Source organism: Cupressus sempervirens, chromosome 4, assembly GCF_028749045.1.
Source record: "Cupressus sempervirens isolate cs-2001-9-10 chromosome 4, ASM2874904v1, whole genome shotgun sequence".
NCBI classification, from domain to species: Eukaryota; Viridiplantae; Streptophyta; class Pinopsida; order Cupressales; family Cupressaceae; genus Cupressus; species Cupressus sempervirens.
The window spans coordinates 390518830-390526091 of NC_143121.1; positions in this window are offsets into that span (position 1 = coordinate 390518830).

Consider the following 7262-nt stretch of genomic DNA (forward strand, 5'->3'; position numbering starts at 1 on the left):
AGTTCAAATAATCCAAGAAAATAAACTTGTAGGCTCAAATCTATGGAATTCATGATCTTTCTAATAATGTTGGCACTCGGCATTAACTTGCTTCTAATGCTCGATAAATATTGTGTTGCTCGACATCCTCTGAAAACCACTTGGCATGAACTAGAGTTTACTAGTGCTCGATATCAACCAAACTTTACTCAACATCCAATGTTTTTCTCAGCATACACTAAAATAAACTTTTACTCAGATCCAATTGATTTTCTGCTTGACTTGCACTGAGTTTGCTCAGCACCAACTATCCATTTGGTCAAGCTTGGTAGAAAAACTTTGTTTAACTTGTTCTTTTAAAATTGCTTAGTGCAACCAACCTTTGCAACCTTAAGTAGATGGTCAATGCACTATGATATCACTGTCTTAGCTGATCCTTGTACTCATTTTTATATCATAACTCAACCTTTCCTCTAGGTGCTTTTGTTACATCTTTTTGATCAAATCCTCTTCATCAATCAAGCAAGTGATAGCACTTAAATCATTTAAGCAGTTGTCTTACTAGAAAAATAACAGGTTTGACATTAGTGACAAAATAATGGTTAAAACACATTTATCATACTTGTATCAATCTATTTACAACAATCTCCCTCTTTGGAATTGATGGCAAACCAAATTGACTTGATTAAAATAGTAAGACCAACACAATACTAGAAAAGAAAATAATTCCTTGTATTGAAATCTCCCCCTCTATCATCAACTTTCATCTTCTGAATAGGTTACAAAATTTTGTTCAGTTATGATCAATAATCAATTCATCTATATGACTCCCTCTAAATTACTTCTTATATCTCCTTCTTACTAGGTAGAATTTATCAGTAGATACACTTTCTTTCTCAGTAGTCAACATTTCTCCCTCATACCATTTGTTAGGATTTCTCCCTCTTTGTTCAATCTCTTATATTTCTCCCCCCCTTTTTTGCATGATCATGGATCAATTCTCTTATATTTCTCCCTCTTTGACAACAATGCTAAAGACTTGTCATCTTAATATGTAGATATGAACTTTTTCAATTTCTCCTATGTCACCTTGCTTGTGACTAATTTGTAGTTTTAGCTCTTTGATTACTTTAGGTAGCTCCTAAATTAAGATCCATTGCATCAATGTGTAACATATGGCAATCAGCTTGTTTGATGCAGAGCACTCCTTTTCTTACTTAGATAGCCTTTGATAGGGGTATCACCCCTAGTTTACCTCTTAGATACTCATGAGCATCCTTAGGTAATTATTTTGTGAAGATATCAACAATTTACTCTTTTGTGTTGACATATTCCATCTTCACCTCTTTATCTTGAACTAATTCTCTCAAGTAATGATACTTGATTGCAATGTGCTTGGTCTTTGTGTGCATCACAAGATTCTTTGATATATTTATAGCACTTGTATTATCACAATAAAGTATCATTGGTTTAGTGATCTCTTCCTTCATACCTTTGAGTAGTCGTTTGATCCATACAATGTTTGTACAATTTACAATAGCAACAATATATTCAGCTTCAATAGTAGATTGTGAAGTGTAGTTTTGTTTCTTGCTAGTCCATGTAACTAGCCTCTTGCCTAAGAAAAATTATCCTCCAATGGTGATCTTTTTTTCATCAATGTTTATAGCCCAATCAACATCATTATAGGATCTTAATTCAAATTTCTCATTTTTCTTATAGTATAGACCATATTCCTCTGTTTCTTTTAGATATCCCATTATTCTCTTTACAACCATCAAATGATTCTCCCTAGGATTAGCAGAGAATCTTGCAACTATCCCTACAAATAATGCAATATAAGGTCTGTTGTGTACTACATATTGTAATTTGCCAATTATAGACCTGTACAACATTTGATTCACCTCAGCAGAATGATCATTCTTTACAATTTATGCCCTATCACCATAGGTGTACTTACTGGTTTGGAATCCTCCAATCCAAAAGTTTTAAGTATCTCCTTGACATACTTTGACTGAGTGATGTATATACCATATTTCATCTGATGTACTTGCAAACCCACAAAGAACTTGATCTCTCCAAATATAGACATCTCAAATTCTTGCTTCATTTTATTTGTACAGATTAGTAACCGTATTAAACTCATTTAATGATCTGCAATAGATCCACCTTCTATCATCTTCATGTTAAATAAATTCTTTATGAGAAATACCTTTTTTGAAGCAGAGATTTTTTGGTACAACCTTGCTAGGGTTTTCATAAACTCTTCAGTCATCTTTGCTTTTGTAATATTAAATGTCATCGATTCCACTAGGCATAAATGAATACTTGCAAGTGTCTTTCTATCCAAAATATCCCAATCCTCATCTATCATAGGTGTCAGTTTCTTCTATTTTCCTTCCAAAGGCACCATAAATCCTTCTTATAAAGGTATTCCTCCATTTACATTTTCCATAACTTAAAGTTATGCCCATTAAACTTACCAACCTTTAGCTTAACCTCATTTGTCATTTATCCTACTCAACCATGAGACATTCCTAAAGAGAATAGCTTTAAAAAAACAAAAAAAAAACCTTGCTCTGATACCACTTGTTAGGATTAAAGAGATAGAAATAGAAATTACAAGAAAATATAACCAATATCAAAAAATTAAAAAAATTGCACATAAGAGAAAATAAGACACATATATTTAACGTGGTTCACCCAATTCCTAGGCCACCTCCACCAAATAGTGAGTCCAATATTCAAGTATTATCAATGATTATAGCCTGATTACAATCTATAATCCCTTATATTTCAATACCATTGCATGAAGCTACGATCTCATCATACATAATGAAATCCCTAACCCTAAACCATTTTATTTAACTATTTTTTTGCTTATAAAAATTAAGGTTAGAATAAATCATCCAATAGAAAAATAGCAACCAATTCCTTTTATAATAATAAAGTTAGTCTAGCTTTCAAAAACCTCCATGAGGGCATTGCCCCTCGACCCCACCCTGTACTATGATAGGGATTACACCTAAGGCTTTGCCTTAATACTCTGCAAGGGGAGCTACCCCTTGACCCTATCTTGGGAGCGATGTTCCCAAAGCCCCATAGTAATAATCTAGGGTGAAACTGCACTAAATAAAGTGAGAAAAAACCTCATATTTTAATTAGCCTCCACATCAAAACAACATTTGGTTGGGGAAACTAATAAGCAAGAGAGGAGGAAGAACAAAACCCAGACCCCTCTGACTACCCAATGCCAACTTATCCAAATCAAGGAGTCTACCGATTAGGAGAATATAGATTATACATAGTTGATAGTAGGGGATGGGTTAGATGAGTTTGATTTCTCCATTTTTGAATTCATGCCTATAATTGGGCGAAGTAGAAATAAGAGATAAACCACTGAAGGATCCAAAAGGACATGATTTGAGCATTATTCCTTGATTCCCACAGGCTCACACATAGACACCTCCTCTACCTTTGGGAAGGCTAGAAATGCCATTTTTTCCTCCACTACAACCAACTATAATGTTGCAACCTCCTCCCATGCCATAGGAACAAAAAAAAAATCACTCTAGATGAAGAAATAGGTACATCTCAAATGAAGTATGCTTTCACAAGAAAAAAAAGGTCCTACAATAGGTTAGGTGGCTCAAGATAAACAAGCTACTAATAGGTAGTGGCCATGCAAGTGGTAGAAAAAACAAGGGTGGAGAAGACTTCATATGGGAAAACAAACAAAGGAAATGGACTAGCATCAATGATGACCCTAACATCTAGTCAATTCATGTCTTCACTAGGTACAACCCCAAAATGATTGAAATGGGTAGTAGAGACCCAAAGGAGAACATACATATTGACTTTGGTAGAGAGAATGGTGGTCTAGACAAATGGTTTGCATCCAACTGTGCCCCCTTTTAAGATTCCCTACAGTCGACATTTATAATGAAGGGCATGTGTGATAATCTGGTAGTGCATGTGGCTATTCCTCTACTCCATGTCGATCCTCAAACTAAAGCACCCCAAGATTATTAGATGTAGTAAATTGTATTGGGAAGGCTACCAATGATACGACTAAAGTTTTGACTACCATGGGTGTGAAGTAGGTTTTCTACCAATTGGATCAGGGTAAAGAAGAGATCCAAGTTTTGAAAAAATGGAATAAGATTTTGTGAGAATTTGTGAGAGTGGCAACTTGTCCCATTGAGGATGCTCACCCTAAGATAGTGATGTAGGAGCATCTTGCATGGAAAAAATTTTAAAAAATAAATTGGAAAAAGGAGAAAAGAAAAGAGGAATTTCTATTTTCAAGGTGCAAAGGTGGCCTCAATAGAAAAATAAATAAAAATGGTTGTGATTCAATTTATCGAGTTGTGTAGGTGGAATTCTAGAAGGTTGTGGATATTTTATTAAATCGTGTATTTAATATTTGTTGGGTCGCGTGGTGGTGTTTAGTTGTATTTGGGTGGGAATTATATATTTTGTTGACATTTTATTAAATCATGCATTAAATATTTGTTGGGTGCCTAGTTGTATTTGGGTGGGAATTAAATATTTGTTGTGGATATTTTATTAAATTATGTATTTAATATTTGTTGGGTCACGTGGTGGTGCTTAGTTGTATTTGGGTGGGAATTAAATATTTTGTGGACATTTTATTAAATCATGCATATAATATTTGTTGGGTGCCTAGTTGTATTTGGGTGGGAATTAAATATTTGTTGAAGGTAGTTGTATTTACCTTTTATCCCACATTGGTTGTGTTTGTAACATCTTGGGTGGAAAGTGCCTATTTAAGCAAGGCATATGAGCATTTCTAATGAAGCTTTGGAAGGTCAAGCTTCAAGGTGTGATCTCTTCTCGTAGAAGCTCTTGGTGTGCAAGCTAGTTGGAAGCTCTTGGTTTGAAAGCTCTCTCATATTGTAAGAATTTGGAGTTCTCTCAGTTGGAGAATATTGCAAGGATTTTCAAGTATAACAAAAGTGTGCTTTGTGAAGCATTTTTACTTCTCTTGGTCTCCATATTGTTGTATTCTTGGTTATGAGTTGGTAAGGGTGGTGTGGCCCTTCATCAAGTGGTATCAGAGCATAGTTGTTCCTGAGCATATAGAAAAATCGTTGAAGTTGTGACAGTTTGCACCAAGACTTGGGTTGGAGAAGTAGATCTGAGTTGATCTTGATTTGGTCATGTATTTTTCTTTCTGGAGTCCTAGATCTCTTGGTTGTGAGGTGGTAGATTGTGGTTATAACTTGTAATTGCAAAGGGCTTACAAATGGATGTGAAGATGGAAGACTAATCTTATTGAGGCATGATCATAGAGAGTTTGTGGATTACAGATCCATGTTCCTGGACTTGTGATTTGGTTCCTGATTGTTCATGTGAGGTGGAAGGTTGCGATCTAACTTGCAAACAATTTGAGGTTGTTACAAGGAGCGTGGGAAGGATTTGTTGTAGAGGGTTTACGAAGATCTTGTGAGATGGCCCTGAGAGGATTGGACTCTAAGATGATTGTGAATATCCATGATATAGTGGAGAGGAATTTTTCTAAGATGGCTACTCAGTTTGAAGCTAGCTTGGCTGATCGAGTTAAAGATGAAGTGAGGAAGGAATTTTGTAGCCATTTTTGGAGCTAGAGTCTACCAATCCAGAAGAGAGTTGTTTGGTCAGTTAAAAGACTTGTTCATGAGAGAAGATGGCATAACAAGGTCAAGGTGGAAGAGGTTGGTTTTTTTGATCAGTTTGTGAAGCCTAATGCAGAACCTGTAGAGCAACTAGAGGGTGTTGCTGAAGATATTCCTAACCTTGTTGATGTTAAGATGAAGATTGGTTTTCATGATTAGTTGATTGAGTTTGACATGGAGATTGTAGAGCACTCAGTCGTGGATGATTCAGTTGTTGTTGGTGGTGGCTTGTATGTTGCAGAGCATCTTGTTGTGAGCAATCAGAGTGTTGGTGTTGTGAGTTTGGCATGTGTTGATGGAGATTTACATATTGTTTCTAATATGGAGTTTGTTGTTGTTGGTGTGGATTCACTAGTTGCTGATGTGGATGAGGGTTTGTTGATGAAGTATTATGTTCAATTTGTTCCTGACAGTGAGCATGTTGATTGGATGGTTGAGATTCTAGTGTTTGACATATGGATGCAGATGTGGAAGATTTGCATGTTGGTTTTCTTGTCCATGTTGAGGTGGAAACCTTTGGTGAAGAAGAAGATGGTTGTAGATCTTTTGGTGTCAAAGTGTGGGGCACACTTTTCTGTCTACCTAGGGAGTCTAATGTAGGAGCATCTTGCATGGGAAAATTTTTTTTTAAAAAAGGAGAGAGAAAGTGACAAAAATTAGAGGAATTTTTTTTAGAAAAAAAAGGGGAAAAAGGAGAAAAGAAAAGAGGAATTTCTATTTTCAAGGTGCAAAGGTGGCCTAAATAAAAAATAAAAATAAAAATGGTTGTCATTCCATTTATCGAGGTGTGTAGGTGGAATTCTAGAAGGTTGTGGATATTTTATTAAATTATGTATTTAATATTTGTTGGGTCACGTGGTGGTGCTTAGTTGTATTTGGGTGGAAATTAAATATTTTGTGGACATTTTATTAAATCATGCATATAATATTTGTTGGGTGCCTAGTTGTATTTGGGTGGGAATTAAATATTTGTTGAAGGTAGTTGTATTTACCTTTTATCCCACATTGGTTGTGTTTGTAACATCTTGGGTGGAAAGTGCCTATTTAAGTAAGGCATATGAGAATTTCTAATGAAACTTTGGAAGGTCAAGCTTCAAGGTGTGATGTCTTCTTGTAGAAGCTCTTGGTGTGCAAGCTAGTTGGAAGCTCTTGGTTTGAAAGCTCTCTCATATTGTAAGAATTTGGAGTTCTCTCATTTGGAGAATATTGTAAGGATTTTCAAGTATAATAAAAGTATGCTATGTTAGGAATTTTTACTTATCTTGGTCTCCATATTGTTGTATTCTTGGTTATAAGTTGGTAAGGGTGGTGTGGCCCTTCATCAAGTGGTATCAGAGCACAGTTGTTCTTGAACGTGTAGACAGATCATCGAAGTTGCGACAGTTTGCACCAAGACTTGGGTTGGAGAAGTAGATCTGAGTTGATCTTGATTTGGTCATGTATTGTTCATTCTAGAGTCCTAGATCTCTTGGTTGTGAGGTGGTAGATCGTGGTTATAACTTGTAATTGCAAAGGGCTTGCAGGCGGATGTGAAGATGGAAGACTAATCTTATTGAGACATGATCATAGAGAGTTTGTGGATTGTAGATCCATGTTCCTGGACTT